We start from the raw sequence: 16006 nt of genomic DNA, 5'->3' as shown, positions 1-16006 counted from the left end.
GCCTGGCCAATATAATGAAACCCTGTCTCTACTAAAAATACAAAAATTCGCCAGGTGCAGTAGCGCAGGCCTGTAGTCCCAGCTACTCAGGAGGCTGAGGCAGAAAAATCGCTTGAACCCCGGAGGCTGAGGTTGCAGTGAGCCTAGATCGTGTCACTGCACTCCAGCCTGGCAACAGAGCAAGACTCCGTCAAAAAAATAAAACAAAACAAAACAAAAAAACCTGGTTTTCAACACGCAAAAAAACATTAAAAAGTGGACAAAGGACATGAACAGACACTTCTCAAAAAAAGACATACAAGCAGCAAACATATGAAAAAATGCTCAGCATCACTGATCATCAGAAAAATGCAAATGAAAACCACAGTGAGACACCATCTCACACCAGTCAGAATAGCTATTATTAAAAAGTCAAAAACAACAGATGCTGACAAAGTTGTGGAGAAAAGAAAACATTCCTATGCTATTAGTGGGAACGCAAATTAGTCCCACCCCTGTGGAAAGGGGTTTGGAGATTTCTCAAAGAACTAAGCCTAGAATTACCCTTTGACCCAGCAATCACATTACTGGTTATATACTCCCCGCCCCACAAAAAAATAAGCACTCTGCCAAAAAGACACATGGACTCATATGTTCATCACAACACTGTTCACAACAGCAAAGACACAGAATCAATGTAAGCACCCATCAGTGGTGGACTGGATAAAGAAAATGTGGTACACATACACCACGGAATACTATGCAGCCATAACAAAGAATGAAATCATGTCCTTTGCAGCAACTTGGATGCAGCTGGAGGCCATTGTCTTAAGTGAGTTAATGCAGAAACAGAAAACCAAATAGCCCATGTTCTCACTTGTAAGTGGGAGTTGGACACTGGGGACTCATGGACAGAAAGATGGAAACAATAGACACTAGGAGCTACTAGAGGAGGGAAGGGAGAGAGGCAATAGTTGAAAAACTCCTTATTGGGTACTATGCTCAGTACCTGTGCAAACAGTTCTGTTGTACCCTAAACGTCAACATCACACAATATACCCTTGTAACATACCTGCACATGTACCCCCAAATCTACAATATAAAAGAAACCTGATTTTTTTCTGATTACTATAGCAAAACAAGCAATATACATTCTCAGCAAAAAGGAAAAATTCAATATTAATTACCTATACTCTCCTCCACCTCCTGAGATAACCCTTGTTTATACGTTGGTGTCTACTCCACGTTTCTTATATATCTATACAATAATTATTGTCACAAGTTCAAAATCATAATGTACAATCTGTTTGTAACCTTCTCTTTCCACCCAAAATATCATGATCACTCTTCTTTGTGGCTTGTGTCTCAATCAACACGTATTTATGATAAATGAAACGCACTAAAACTAGATTTGGCCAGAGGGAATTCATCATGTGAATCAGGGACCTCATAGAACCCAAGAAACGACAGCTGGGACACAGGCTAGCACCAGGATACCTCCCTGACACCCCAGGGCACGGTGTCCTCTCACTGTGTCTGCTCAGCAGTGCTCTCTCTCTGCAGCCCAGGCCCCTGCTTCCGTGTGTAGCAGCAGGCAGTGGCCACACAGCCCACCAGCTCCACTGGGCTTCTCTCATCCTGAATGCAAAACACCAGCCTACTAAACTCCCAATTCCAAATGCCTAAGGTCCATAATCCGACTGGCTTGGTTTATGTCATCTGTGCACCCTTGAAGTAATCAGCCATGGCTGGCGAGAGTGGGAGAGGCAGGGAATTGGTGCGCAGGCCATTAGAGAAGTGGACTCACTTACAAATGTTATTTACTGTTCCTTCAAAGGATATGCCAGGAAAACAGCCTGTATTAGTCAGGGTAGACTAACTGCTATTTACAGACACCCCAAAGGCTTATTTCTTGCTTGCATCCCAGTCTACTGTGGACCAGTAGGGATGACTGGGGACGGGTGTGGGGGTCAGGAGCGTCCTTCAGAGACCAGGGCTCCTTCCGTCCCTGGCTCCCCTATCTTGTAGGGTCTTACAGTCCTCTACTGGACCTTTTGAACTCAAAAACTTAATCATGTCTGATCCATTTGCTTCCAGACAGCTCCATTTGCAAAGCTAACACTCTCAAGCTTCTTTCCTAGACATAATTACAAAATGTGCTTGATTTCGTTGTTTCCTCCCTTACCCTCCTGCCTCTCTTGTTCTCAGCGACTGTCTTGAGACTATGTGGAACAGTAGGCTTGAATGGGACAGCTGCATCCCAATCTGACTTTCTGCTACAGGACTAAATCACTTTCTTCAATTGAAACTCATTAGTGGGTCTCTGTCTCAATGTTTCCCTATCCCATTCCTTACTGTTAAGGAAGCAGGCAGCTTTTCCAACCCCTCTGTGGTAGACTGGATGTTCCCAAAACTGGCCGTGGCCATAGCGATCTTGCCAATGTCACCTGTTCTCCCAGAGCCTTGACGCTCAGCCCATGATGAGGTGGAGCCTGACTCCCCTTGCTCTGCATACGGGCTGGCCTTAGTGACTTGCTAACAACAACTGCCATGAGGCAGAGGTGACACCGCCTGACTGCTAAAGCCAGGGGGTAAAGTGATACAACTTCTGCCTGGCAACCCAGCCGCCATGCTGTGAGGAAGTTCAAACGAACCCACATGGGGAGACCAAAGGGAGAAGTATATGTGGACAGGCACTGAGTCTCCAGGCAACAGCCAGAATCAGCCGCAAGACACACAAGTGAACCAGCCTTCTGATAATCCCAGTCCCCAGCTTCGGGTCTTCCAGTAGAGCCCCAAACACTGTGCAGCAAAGGCAGGATGTCCCTGCTGCGTCCTGCTGGAATTCCTGATGCACAGATGCCAGGAGCATAAGACATGGCTCATGCACGAAGTTTTAGGGTAATTTGTTACACAGCAATAACGGTTGGAACACGTTTGGTGCACCACACTGTTGCATTCTTCTTACTCCCTTTTTTACATTTCTTTTAAATCAGCTCATTCTTTCCTAACTTCCATCTTCTTGTGACACTTTGCCAAAGGCGGACAATAGAAGCCCACCACACATAAATATACACACACTGCTAATGTTCTATTTTCTAAACACTTCCACTAGTGCTAAAATCTCAGGCACATGGTCTCCCTTCCAGATCATCGCTGTGAAGTTCTACCAAACACTTTGCCGCAGCAACACAGGACTTGCCTTCCAGCCTTCTGGAGGTGTCTCCTCTCCACCCACAGCCTGAACATTAAGCCAATATCCCATGTTTCATGCATTTTTATTATGGAAGCACCCACTTCTGGCATCAATATCTGTATTATTCAGGGGAGACTAACTTCGGTAGCTAAGAATCCCATCATTCAACACCTTAACGCTATAGAATCTTGTCATTCATGTTGTGGTCCCACACACGTGGGAAGGTCACAGCTCCCACACAGACATCTTCTGTCTGGCTGATTCTCCATCACCAGCGCTCAGCAGCCTCCCCTGGGTCCTGTGCATCCTGCCAGTGTGGAGGATCATACGGTCAGTGCCTGGAAGTAGCACACCTTACCTCAACCCACATTTCACTGGCCACAGCTCAGTCCTGTGGCCCCATACAGCTGTAAGGAAGGCTTACATCAGCTGTGCCCCTGGGAAGAAGAAATGAGCTTGGGAGCATCTAGCCATCACACTTCCACACTGCCCAAAGCAAGGCTGAAAGTCCGGCCACAATAATGTCTCTTCCCTAACTGCCCCCTTCCCAGAGTCCCTGCTTTGTGAGAGCCTTCCCAGCAGCTCATTCCTAGGGTCTTGCTCAGGCTTGTCTAGGTACTACTACGGTGGTATGCGGAATAGTGTGCCAGCAGAGATGGCCACGTGCCAACCCCCAGACTCTGTGCATAGGTCACCTAGCATGGCAAAAGGGACTTTGCCGCTGTAAGTAAGGTTAAGCATTTTGAGTTATCCTGGTCTGTCCAGATGGGCTCTATCTAATGACATGAGTCCTTAAAAGAAGAGAAACCCTCCCGGGCTGTGGTCAGAAAGGAAGATGTGGCCAGAGAGATGCAAGGTTGCCAGCTTTGAAGACAGAAGAAGGGGTCCACGAGTCAAGGAACTCCAGAAGGTGGAAAGGGCAAGTGAATGCAGAAAGTGAATCCGGAGTGGAGCACAGCCCTGCTGACACCTTGACCGCAACTCAGCTGGACTTCCAAGCTACAGAACTGTCTGATGATACGTTTGTGTTTTAAGTCCTAAGTTTGTGATCATTTGTTACGGTAGCAATAGAAAACTAATACAGCCAGCGGCTGCTCTCACCAATGAATTCTGAGTCCCACACTTCAACAACGCAGAGTGCCCAGAGTGCCCAGGACCCCAGTAGGAATACACTTCATGTTCACAAACTAGCTTCTGCCAGACTCTGGTTGCCTTCTCTACACCCACGGCTCCACCCCTGTTGTCCTTACTCCCCTGCACCCAAACCTCTGAGACTCAGGCCACCAGCCCTAAGGAGGCACTCTGGGCCGCCCAGTCAGCACATGAGCCCTTCCCTGCTAAGCTTGGCCTCTGGCGGAGCAGAAAGACCAGAGGCCAGCCAGGGACTGCTGGTGCTCTGCCCACAGGCCGTAAACCCAGAGTCGGCAGACCCAGCTGCACAAAGACAGAGGGATACACTGGTGTGTCCTACACGTGACCACGGGAGACATGGCTCTGGGCAGCGCTGGTCAAAATATGACAATGTGGCCACCATTCTCCCTACCACTCTCAAGAACTCCCCTCAAGAAAGGGCTGGAAATGATTCCCCCAGCAGACGGGTGATAGCACAGCACGCCACACACCCTCCCTCACATGCCCCGGAAAGGTGGGCTCTGTACAAGAACTTGCGGTTTAAGCCAAAACAAATAAATAAACGACGTGTGGAATTTTAGGCAGGCATGAGGTGAAAGGAGGATTATTTGTGTCTTGGGGTTCCCAGGATGCCTTCAATAACCAATATGTTACCTGCCCACCTGCAAATGGAGTCCAGACCAGCCATGAAAATAGGCACAGTTCTGGGGGAAGGAAGGAGAGCTAGGCAGAAGGAAAGCGAGGTAAGAACTGAAGACACAGGGAGAAACTGCACAGTGAAGCTGGAGAACCAAAGCTAATCCTGCGGGTCAGAGACAGCTCAGGAACTGGGTAATACTCAGGCTAAAGCAGGGGAATCTGTGGGGTGAAAAGTGTGCTTGAAATTCTATGGGTGGGCAAGGAGCAGAGGGCAGCAGGAGGCAGCAGGGTGGATGAATCTGTACAAGGGCAAGGCCCCTGTTTCACAGGACTCTGATATGCAGTGAGGCTGCAGTTTCTGTCACCAGAGCAGGCCAGGAGCCACACACACAACTCATTCGGCAGCCTACCCACCCGGGAGACTCCGCTGCTCCTTCTGGAGTCACAAGCTCTGGCAGCCCCCACCTCTGCACTCCTGGTCCCTCCCAGATCCATTCTCTTTGCAGGTTTTTCCCCAATTCCGAGGGCAACACCCCCTCCCACCCTCCACCACCAGACATTCCGCTGGATGGGACAGACGGTGGCCTGGAACCACAGAAGCTTCCCAACTCTGCAAAGTCTTGGGATGTTCTCCCAACAGCCCTCCAAGTCTTGGAGCAGCCTCTCCATCCAGATCTCCGGGGAATTCGTGACACAAGACCATCGGGATTCCCTCTGATGAGCCATAAAAATCGATTAGCATAATTAGATCAGACATACTATCATATCATTACGGTCTCCTCTGCTGTCTCGCCCTTCATTAATAAAACACACACTCAAAATGCAACCATCTAGTCCCATTTCTGTGGCCCTGAAGGAGGTCCTGTTGGAAAAGAGATGCAGAGACAGTAGGACTAGCTAGTGACTTCACTCTCTCAGTGCTCCCGTTCCCTCACTCCTCCTCTTGCTGCACCTGTCTGCTCCAGCCTTGCTGGATGGGGGAGGAGCAGGCCTGCTGGGCACCAGGTCCCTGCGGGAGGAGAACCGCACAGTGAAGCTGGAGAACCAAAGCTAATCCTGCAGGTCAGAGATGGCTCAGGAAAAGACTTTCGCAAGACCAAAGGCACTTCCAGCCTAAATGGCATCAGAAGCTGAGTGGGTGTGGCAAGCTTGGCAGCACAGGCAATCTAGAGACTGCGGCAACTGCGACTGTGAAGGAATATTCCAGACTGACCCATAGGCGGCAGTATCAGGGGAAGTGAGAACTGAAGGTGCCTTACACATCACTGGGGTCCCTCAGTTTAACTGAAAATTATCAACGGGCCTTTGTTCCTCCAAGTCCCTTCCGGCTTCATCTCTATTCCAACCCTTCAACGCCCCAAATGTTGGAACTCTCTTCAAATACTCTACTGAGAAAGAAATCCTGTTATTTCATGAATAAACAGGCCGAGGCCCATAAGACTCACAGGCTGAGGTGATCCAGCCAGGTGGGGTCGACAGAACCTGCTGCCTGGAGTCCAGCGTCCTCTCGGCTGCACACGCACGTGACTGTCCAAGGAAACTGGTAGGAAAGAAATGGAATAAAATGAAGTGTTTTACAGCAAAAGCCATCCTGTGCTTTCTTACCTACAGAGGTACCATTTCATGACCTCTAAGATAAGGGGTCAAGTTCAAAATATATCAACAGTGAAAAGACACAGGAAAAAGCAGAGAGGTTTTCTTTTGTGAAAATTGGTGTTATTAACAACGGCTTTAACAAGTAGAAACCACGTTTACTGAACACTTCCAGCATGCCCAGCCCCTGCCAAGTGTTCCTTCATGCGCGCTACTTGTTAATCCTCACAACAGCCCTGGGAGAGATGTACTGTTATTGCCCCATTTTCCAAGGAGGAAACTAAAGAACAGAAAGATAAACTGCCTTTTCCCAGGCTACCCAGTTGATAGAGCATCGGGCGGAGACTCCAACCAGCCCCGGGGGTGCTAAGCCCATCTGCTTCACTGCAGCTCCTACAGCCCGGCTGCTTGCCTTTAGCCTCAGTCTTGCAGGGAAGATCCAGACACCTCCAATCCATTCTCCCAATAGGGCTCTACTGAATGCGCCCTGAGTTTCCTGCATGGCACAGCTCTGGGCACTGAACACTTCAGCAAACAGAGCAGGCAAACTCTCTGCTGTCTTTGTGAAGCCCAGCAGTGCTGACAGACAGACGATGAACTCAAAACTTAGGAAATCGCACACTCGGTTGGAAGGTGGTGAGGATGAATGCCATGGGGGCAAGGGAAAGGAGAGACGAGAAATGCAGAGCAGTCTAATTTTAAATGGAGTGTTCAGGGAAGGCTCGCCTAGAAGCTGACATCAGAACAAAGGCTTGAAAAGGTTAGAGAGTGGGCACAGGGTATAGAGGTTGTTCCCAGAAAAGTTCTCTCCTCCCAGGCCTGTATGATCCATCCTCATTTCACAGAATCCCCAAATGAGAAAAGAGATACAAGATATGTGACAGACGCTGGCACATAGTAGGTGTTCACCGTATGCCCCTTTCCTTTCCTTCTAATGGGGATGGGTTTTCCTTCTAGGAAGAATATTTGAAGAGAGTTCAGAAATGTGGGCACTGAAGAGCTGGAAGAGAGATAAAAGGGGCTTTGAGAACAAAGGCCCATTGATAATTCTCAGTTAAGCAGAGGGTCCCAGCCCTGTAACAAAGATCGAATTAAAGACACTTCCTTCTCTTCCATGATGGGGTGAACACTGTCCCCTAAGTAATCGTATGCTAAAGTTCTGATCCCCAATATCTCGGAATGTGACCTTATTTGGAAATAGGGTCATCACGGATGCAATTGTAAAGATGCGGTCACACTGGAGTGGAATGGGCCCCTATCCAGTATGACCGGAGTCCTTATAAAAAGGAGAGATTTGGACAAAGAAGCAGACACACAAGGAGAACGTGGCATGAAGATGAAAGAAGAGGCTGAGGTGACACAGAGAAGCCAAGGAACACCAAAGATTGCCAGCAAACCACCAGACGCTAGGAGAGAGGCACGGAGCAGCGTCTCCCTCCCGGCCCTTGGCCCTGGGCAGGAGCACCCCCGCTGGCACCTTGCTCTTAGGCTTCTAGTCCCCTGGACTGAGACACAGTTCACTTCTTCTGTTTAAGCCAGCCAATCTGTGGTACTTGGTTATGGCAGCCTAGCAAACTCAAAACCTTCCAAGCCTACCGTTTCTGATGTCTCATTAAACTGTGAGGGAGGACGGCTCCGGGCAGGAAAGAATTTAAGGACACTTGAGGAGGAGATCTTGGAAAGAACTTTAGCTGCTGATACTAGTATTTGGAACTGACTGGAAGCAAAGAGTTGAGAAACCTACCAAGTTTTTGAGGGAATTGAATACCAAAGAAACTGTTTGCTGGCCTATAAGAGCCTGTGAGTAAAAAGTGCCCATTAATCAGAAGCAGACACATGCCCAGATGCGCCCCTTGGTGTCAGATGTGACCACGGAGTGGGTGGACAAGGAAGTGCCTCCTAGAGGGTAGGCAGGGACTCTGAAGGACAATGGCCAAGGACATCTCTCACAGCAAGCAGAGGCAGGTCTCACCATGCAGCATGCCCACTGCCAGGGTAGAGCTCCTCACATTGTCCGCCCGCAAAACTCCACCCCATCCAAGGATGTGGCATGTCACCCATGGACACGGGCCAGCCTTCTCGTCCTTGCATCCCAGTTGTATCCTGAGGGCAGATAAACTGCCTTGCTAGCTCGCAGTTCTCCAGACCTTGAGAAGCTACATGAGACTTGAGGACAAAGACTGCCGCTCTGAGGCCAGGGTGTGTGAGCATGTTCTGCACAGGACAGAGAGCAACACAGATACTTGGCCACCTGGAGGGTGGCCAGCAGTAGAGTTTCCTAGCTGTGCCCCAGCACCCAGCTTTCTGTTTTGCTCCTTTCTGGGCACACAGCAAGACTGTCCTCCCTTGTAGTGAAGCATGGCCTCACAGGATAGCACTCGCCAACGGAGCATGAGTCACAGTGATGGGTGCCTCTTCCAGGTCAAGCCTTCTAAGAGGTGTCTGCAGTCCCTCAGATCTCTTTCTCCTCCCACCATCTAGAGAAAGAGGCAGCAAGGCCCAGGAGCTCACGCGACCACAGAATGAACAGTCATAAGCGTCTGAGCCATCATGGGATGGAACCGCACCTGCCGATCAGAAATGCCACACCAAACTGTTACACGGGCAAGAGAGAAATGTCCACGCTACTAAGTCACCAAAATTTCAGAGCAGACAGTGTTACCTTACCTAATAGAGGCAGCCCTTCGAATCTGTAGGTTTCACATCTGCAGATTCAATTAACTGTGAATCAAAAATGTTTTTTAAAAATAACAATATAACAGTAAAAATAATACAAATCCTAAAATACAGTATAACTATTTCCATAGTATTTGCATTGCACTGAGTATTGTAAGTAATCTAGAGATGATTTAAAGTATATAGGAGGATGTACATAGGTAATCTGCAAATACTATCACATTTTATATCAGAGACTTGAGCATCTGTGGATTTTAGTATCCAAGGGGAATCCTGGAACCAATCCTCCTCAGATACCGAGGGACAACTGGATATGCAATGACTGAATCAAAGTTGGGGACAGCAAGAGCTCCTCTGTCAAGGGGCATCATGGTGTCACAAGATAAGCCCTGGATCAGCATTCAGTTCTAGAATCAGCCCTGCCATTAACCAGCCTATGGCCAGAACAGGTCAGGGGACTCCCCTGAAGAAGGGAGGTCCAATCCAGAAGTGTGGCTTTCAAACTTGCCCCTCCTCAGGGGTGCAGCAGTGGTGTGGGCCCAGGGCTGAGTGGACAGGCCTCCAGACAATGCCTCCCAATGACCAGAATTGCCTGCCCTTGATTGTGAGGCATCTGTGGACTACAGGTGAGCTTTTTATCTGAGGAAATGAGAGAGTGATGGTGTGCTCACGAGAAGGAAGCCCCTGTGCCAAGGGCATCTCTGAGGACCTTCGTGTCTGCCTTGTGCAATCAAAAGCTTCACCCTCTCTTGTTCCCACTTACCCCAGGGTCCCCAGTGGGTCATGTCACAGAGTCAGAATGCAAACCTGGCTCCCTGAAAATCGGACCTAAGCAGGGATACAACCTGTCCTCCCAGCCCTGCCAATGAGGGTCACTGGGCACTTCTCAGGGAGAGGGGAAGGATAAAGGCACTCACGGCGCAGAGGCCCCAGGGTGGGCCAGACATCCTCCCTCCACCAACTGCATGGCTCCACTGCATCCTACGGCCCCTCACAGCAAGCAGCGTCTTCCCTTTGATGCACATGACAAAGCTGAGGCTCAGAGTGACGTACAACCTGCCCAAGGTCACACTGCTAGGCAGCACAGCCAGAAGGGCAACGCATATCTGGCCAACTCCAGAGCCCTTCATGCCAACCCATTGCCACGTCCACATGCCCTCCATCTGCTCAGTGGAAGAGCCTGGTGCTGAGTTTTCTCTCTGCCCCCTCACTGCACTGTCCTCGACCACCAGGACAGAAAGGCGCCCCCTCCCCAACAACCACCAGGAGCTGCTCTGGAAGCCGGTGCCTACGGCTGGGCACAAGGATGGCCCCAGGGTCCGGGGGAGGCCATTCCTTGCTGCCCTGAAGGTGGTGGATGAAGCATGCAGACCCACTGCCTTCTAAGGAGGGCTCAGCACTCTTCACATGTAAATATCTCAAATATTCACTATGCTTTAAAGTAAATGTGCGTATTTTTATTTCTTGGTATGAAGCCATTTCATACCAAAGGAATCTGGGTTAACCACCCTTTCTGCTGTTTTCCTATTTGTGTTTCATTCCTTCCTTCCTTCCTTCCCTCCTCCCTTCTTCCTTCCTTCTTTCCCTCCTTCCTTTCTATTTTATTTAAAATTTTTGTCACCCTAAATCTCCTCTGATATCAGTCTGTTTAAGTGCTCAGACTAGGTAAGCTAATTATAATTGCAAATTTCCTGGATAAAGAACATAAAAAAATCATTTTAAAGTCAAATAATTATTTTATTGTCCTTTCTTTTATATTGCCCAATAGTAATTACAAATCAAGATTTAGTTGAGAACAGGAATGCCCGATCCAAACGAGGAGCATAGATTTTTTCAAGGGTCACCTCTGTGGAACCGGCCTCGGGGCAGCTGTCATTATCCCCATTTAACCAGTGAGGAATCTGAGTCTCAAATATATTAAGTGAATTTCTAGAAGGGATACAAAGTAGTTTTAAAACAAAGTTTCCTGAAGACCCCTTTGCCCACAGCTCTGTGGCCAGGCCCCAGTGCTGGTGAGGGGTAAGGGCCTGCCCCTCCTGCTGGCAGGACTTCCCCAGGCACAGGAGCCAACCCTCCTTCCTGACTCCTTCCTGCATCCTCCAGGTCTCCTCTTGACCCTGGGCTCTCCTGTCACATTTAGTTGACAGAAAGTGAAATTAGAGGTTGTTTTTCATAACTTTAACGAAGACCAATTCTTCCCAAACACCAAAAAGATGAAAGGGCTGTAACACCAAAAGGTGTTTTTTTCTTAAAACTCCTCCGACAAAGTACTCCAAGGATGGCGTTGTCATCTTGAAAGGGCATTTAATGTGTCTCCGTATTCTCAGGCCCCTCACCCTTGGCCTCTAGTTGGAGACACCCTGCACCACACTGCCACCTCCCCTACTCTCCACACCACTCGCCCACAGGCAGGTCCAGCCCAAAGTCTGGAGGAAGAGCAAAAAGTTTTAGCATCGGAATCCTCCCACACATGACTTATTTAGTGGCACTGAGTACCATGGGGGTGTATTTCAGTGTTTGGGGGCGAAGATTGAACTTAGAAGTGGGCTTGTCTTGGAATATTAATGTCAGCGGTGGAGATGGAAGGAATGAGGCAGAGAAAGCCAGAGAGGGAAAGAGAGCTGTCGCCTTCTGTCAGGCGTGAGCTCTGGAGCAATAGAGAGATACTGGGAGTTCAATTTCTGTTTGCCTGAGCCAGGGAGAAAATCTAATTAAATATGGTGTCTGAGTTTGGAGAAGCCAGGATGGGGCTGGAATACAAAGTGTGGCAGCTACCCATAGATCAGAGGGCAATATTAATAAACCCACAGAAAGGGACAGCAGGATCCGCTGGTGGTATTGATAAAATGCAACGCAAAGACAAAGCAGGCCGGGGAATATTGCATGATAATGCCGATAAAAGCACACCAGGGACGCCACCCCCACTGCGGTGGACCTGGGACTGCTGTTCCAGGAAGCTGGGTGGATGGCGGCCCGTCCCCTTCCCTATTCCTCTTTCTCCTCCTCTTCACCCTGACGCTGGTCTCACCTCTGTTTCCCACAAACATGCGAACTCAGCATCAATGAGTCTTCCGAGAACTACTGAAGCCAGGACAGGAAATGAAGAATTAACAAGAGGGATAAATGAGTCTCCATTTCAGCAGAGAATGTTTGGAGAAGGAAGAAATCATAAAGGCTGCAGAACTCCTTTCTTTGCAAACTTCCAGAAAGAGCTGGTCGCATATCCGGCTCAAAGAGAGGAGAGTCTTGCATGGAGGCTGAAATGTCTTTTGAAAGACATTTCCACAGAGGTCACTTGAAGGCAGCCCTCAGCCTCCATGCAAGACTTCTCTATTTGAGCCTGATATGCAACCAGCCCTTTCTGGAAGTTTGCAAAGTGCTAGACACCGGCAGAATTCCCCAACCCTCTGACACTCCAGACCCAAAGCAGGAGCCTTGGGGACGTGCAGTTTTCAAAGAACCCTCGGAACTCCTTGAAGGTGTTGGAGCACAGTTTCAGGGTGAAATCCCTTGGAACCAGTTGGCACTTTGTCATAGATCTTCTGTCTTCTCAAGAGCTGTTCACAAAGGGGTTAGGAGATGGGGGGCTTTTCCTGGTGGATGGAAGTACCACCACTGCATTCCTCCCCACCATGCACCCCAATCCTTCTCAGGGCCCCCATCACAGTTGCAGTGAGGCTCTCAAATCTTAGCTGTGTTAATGTCATTCTTTTGTCATCGGTACTTAATTGCCATCAGCTGATATGATATGATTTCACCTGATTTTCCTAAGCTTTCTGTGCTATAGCTAGCATCTGCTTAGAGTATTTTCAGCAATTTTTATTGTGTATTAATCTGTGCAGTCTATAATGCTGCATTATTTCCAGGGACTGTGTGTGTGACCATAACAGTAGTAGCTCTCGACAAATCCATTTCTGCTTAGATCTGATTCAGCTTTGAATCTATACCCCGACCTCCACATATCCTACCTCCACGGACAGTACCATCCTCTTCTTTGGAAGTGAATTTGTATCAGAAGGTTTCTATTGAAGACCAGCACTTGCTGACTGTGTATATTCATCCCGCTAGTCTCTGAGCCTCCATTTCCCGGTCTGTTGAATAGGAATAATAATAATTTCAACCACTCTGGATGGGCTGTGAGGATCGAGTGAGGTAATCTATGAGGAGAGTGTTCTTCAAGTTCTGAGAATGCTGTCTGATGCTTGCCTGAAGAAATGGAAATCCATTCAACACTCAAGAGAGGCCTAATCACTGTGATAGCAGCTTGCATTGCTATTGTGCACCCTAACTTCAAACGGCCCTTATCAAACATGTCATTTGACCTTGACAATATCTGACGAGGTCTGGAGGCACTGTTTCGTTTTACAGATGAGAAATCTGGATTACAGAGACTGACAAGAGATCTTTTCAGATGCAAAGATGATCATGTCCTAGACACTGCTTTAAATTTCCATCTTGGGAAAAGGGCAACCTGGAATCCTAATCGGAGCCCACAACCAGCATCTCCTGGCCAGACTCCTCCATGGATCCTCCTGGGCAATCAGCCCTCACTCTCCACACAGCTGTATTGCCGTGTCCTAGGGGCTTAACATCACTCAAGTCGTACTGCAGCATCCCGTCCCCTTTATTCCCTTGCTCCCTCTGCTGCAGCCACGACAGCTGATTCTTTGACAGGCCAGGCTCACCTGTGCCTCAAGACTTAGCACGTGCTGTTCCCTCTGCCTGGAACCCCCTTCCCTAGATATCTACAGCTCACTTCCTCATCTCATTGGGGCCCGTCCCCAAATGTCACCTCCTCATTAAGGCCATCAGTGACCACGTTCTATAAAAAAGCAACTGCCAGCCATCCTCTCCACTCTCTGCTTTACTGTTCTACAAAGCAAAGAGTACCATGGCCTTCTATCTATTAGATCAGCTCTCTCTAAATGTGGTGCCCCTCCCTCCACTAGAACCTGAGATCAGGGACGTTCTCCTACCCATCACTATACCTTCAGAGCTTATAAGAGTGCATATATGTTCCTTGGCTTATTCAATAGTTCATTATATAATTTTTTTCAATGAGTTTTAGAGAGATTAAGTCACACATCCTTGACTTGATTGCACATTTAGTAAGTAACAGAGCTGGGACCTCAAGTTCAATGTTTTCTACCATATGAAAATCTAAATTCTGAATAAATACAACCCAGGGTGACCATGATGTAGAGAAGACTCCCACGGTCACATACATCCTGCAATGACTGAGGAAGCCATTTCCCCTACAGACACTTGTGTCCCGGAACACTTTGGGGCAACTTGAGGTGGGAGAATCAGAGGAAGCCAGAGCTGCCAAACTCAAGGGACCATGGCCAAATGACCCATGTGCACCAGGTCCCCCCAGGGGCAGCTGGTGGGCGGGCTCTTGTCTGAAGGAATTCTTCTCCCTCTTTGCCAAGCACAGCTGTGTGAGTGGCAGATTTGCCTGTTCCTGCTCTTTTTGTACCCAGATCATGAAGGGCTTATTCTTAGCAACAGAGCAAGCCCATTGATGGGGATCATGATGCTGAGGGTGAGACCTGTGGATGGCAGAGCGAGAGACAGAGACAGAGAAAGAGATGGAGAGATGGCATCAAAAGAGACAGAGACATGAGAGAGAGAGGGACACAGAGAAAGCGCCACATGGGGGAGGAGATCTTGCGAAGCTACTCTTGCTGATCTTCCTCTTGGTTTTCATGCCCCCTGGAAAGGCCTTTGTGTTCGGTACTAAGCATACAACACAACCTCAAAGGCTCCATCCTGAGGCTATTGATCACTATAGGAACCGTCACCACAGTGATCTTTCAAGAGATGCTTTCTGTGGCCAGGGTTCGTTCAGAGGACCCTTCTCCCAGCCATGACAGAATTCCATCCAGGGAAGGACACACACTGTTTGCAATTGGAGCCAGCCCACTGCTGGGGACTGTGATGCTGAGGGTGAGACCCGTGAAGATCAGGCAGGTAGAGACAGAAAGAGACGGAGAGATGGCATCAAGAGAGACAGAGACAGAGAGACATGCGAGAGACAGAGGGGGGGGAAAAGAGGTGGAAGGGGTGGTTCCTGGAAGGATGGAAGGATTAGGAACGCAGGTAGGGTATCACATTAACCTGGGTCTGAAAACATAACATGCAAATCGATTGGCTTTTTAGTGGCGTGGTTCAGGCTACATTGAGTCAGTTCAAACTTTATTGAGACCATGAAGATGGACAAGACCCAAATCTTGCCCTAAAGTACTTAAAATGCAGTGAGTCTGACAGGCCCATAAATGGCTGGCGGAGGAGGGTGGGGAGGTAGGGAAGAAGGGGGAGCTATTTTTAAATACAACATAAAAAGAAATTATGCTAAATATATAGACAGTGAGATGTGGGAATGAACTTAATCTTGCTGGGGAGCTGGGGCCCAGGATAAAAGAGGACACATTTCACGAGGATGTGGCATTTGAGCTGAGTGTGAAAAGGCATGTAGACTGGCATTCCCGCCTGAAGAGCCGAAGACTTGAAGCCTAGGAGGAAGGAGGCCACGGGGCAGGACCCATAGACTTTTGCAGAAGCATGGGCCTCATCTGTCTGGGACGGATTAGGTGAACTCGGAGATGCCATCTTGTCATCTAAAATAACTCTAGGGAGTATGGCCTGAAGAGACTTCTGTGCATCCAATCCCTGCACATTGGTGGCTTACTGAGGACAGGAGTATGTTCGTATTCCAAACCCAACTACCCACGCAAACGCTGGAGGCTCCCGGGGTTGGAAGCGGGAGGGGTCTCAGATTCAGAGGCCTGG

General features: G+C 48.7%; 1 long non-coding RNA gene across 1 annotated transcript in view; it reads right to left on the bottom strand.

Moving 5' to 3' along the window:
* LOC110741304 overlaps positions 1–16006 on the bottom strand; it is a 189064-nt gene that overhangs the window by 169394 nt on the left and 3664 nt on the right. The window contains exon 2 of the long non-coding RNA XR_002517321.2: positions 6391–6485. This is a non-coding gene — a long non-coding RNA (uncharacterized LOC110741304). The remainder of the gene's footprint in view (positions 1–6390; positions 6486–16006) is intronic.

This window comes from Papio anubis, chromosome 12 (assembly GCF_008728515.1).
Source record: "Papio anubis isolate 15944 chromosome 12, Panubis1.0, whole genome shotgun sequence".
In the NCBI taxonomy this organism is placed as follows: Eukaryota; Metazoa; Chordata; class Mammalia; order Primates; family Cercopithecidae; genus Papio; species Papio anubis.
The sequence above is the reverse complement of the archived record's forward strand: the minus strand, read 5'-3'. Positions and strand labels throughout refer to the sequence as shown.